The sequence below is a fragment of the Sesamum indicum genome, linkage group LG8 (assembly GCF_000512975.1).
Source record: "Sesamum indicum cultivar Zhongzhi No. 13 linkage group LG8, S_indicum_v1.0, whole genome shotgun sequence".
Classification (NCBI taxonomy): domain Eukaryota; kingdom Viridiplantae; phylum Streptophyta; class Magnoliopsida; order Lamiales; family Pedaliaceae; genus Sesamum; species Sesamum indicum.
The window spans coordinates 3,312,757-3,313,369 of NC_026152.1; the positions used below are offsets into that span (position 1 = coordinate 3,312,757).

The following is a 613-nucleotide window of genomic DNA, read 5'->3' on the forward strand; positions in this document are numbered from 1 at the left end:
GTAGTCCCTACATGCATATAATAAATATGTTTTATATAAAAAATATATTATAAATAAAAATAAAATATATTATCTGGACAATTGAGTTAATGTAAAATTAAAGATTTGTTTTGAATAAATTAATTATTTTCTGATACGGCGTCGCTTCCGCTCCTGTTTCCGGTCAACAAATTACTGATGAACGCCAAATTGCAATCTGGATAAAGATGAAGGACCAGTAGGAAAATAGAATTCTACCCGACCCGACAAAAGAAGCCCAAGTGAGCTCGAGTCAAGATTCAGTTGAGGTTGGTTGAAGCTCAGCCTCATAACTCACACTGGAGCCCCAAACACAGTGTCAACTTGGGGGAGAGAACGATTTTTCTGAGTATTTTTCGTCACTTTCCTCTCGATCTCGCCTCGATCAATCGGTAAATCGGTCCTTCTCGCTTTTTTTTTAATGCGGTTTTTGGGTCATGGATCTCATTATTTGATGCTTGGTGTTATGTATGTTATTTGATTTGGTTTTGTTTGTTGATTCTGTGCTTTTGTAATAATTAAAAGTCGCGATAATAATCTGTGGAAAAACGGTCGAATCGATTGTTTCTTTCTGGTCTTTTAGACGTAAATTGGT

At 35.7% G+C, this 613-nt stretch overlaps 1 protein-coding gene across 2 annotated transcripts in view; it reads left to right on the forward strand.

The window, feature by feature from the left end:
• LOC105167631 overlaps positions 244–613 on the forward strand; it is a 2,823-nt gene continuing 2,453 nt past the window's right edge. Inside the window, exon 1 of one of the 2 annotated variants that reach the window (XM_011087418.2) lies at positions 244–410. The gene's annotated coding sequence lies outside the window, so the exon portion shown is untranslated. The remainder of the gene's footprint in view (positions 411–613) is intronic. The other variant, XM_011087417.2, reaches the window with a different exon arrangement.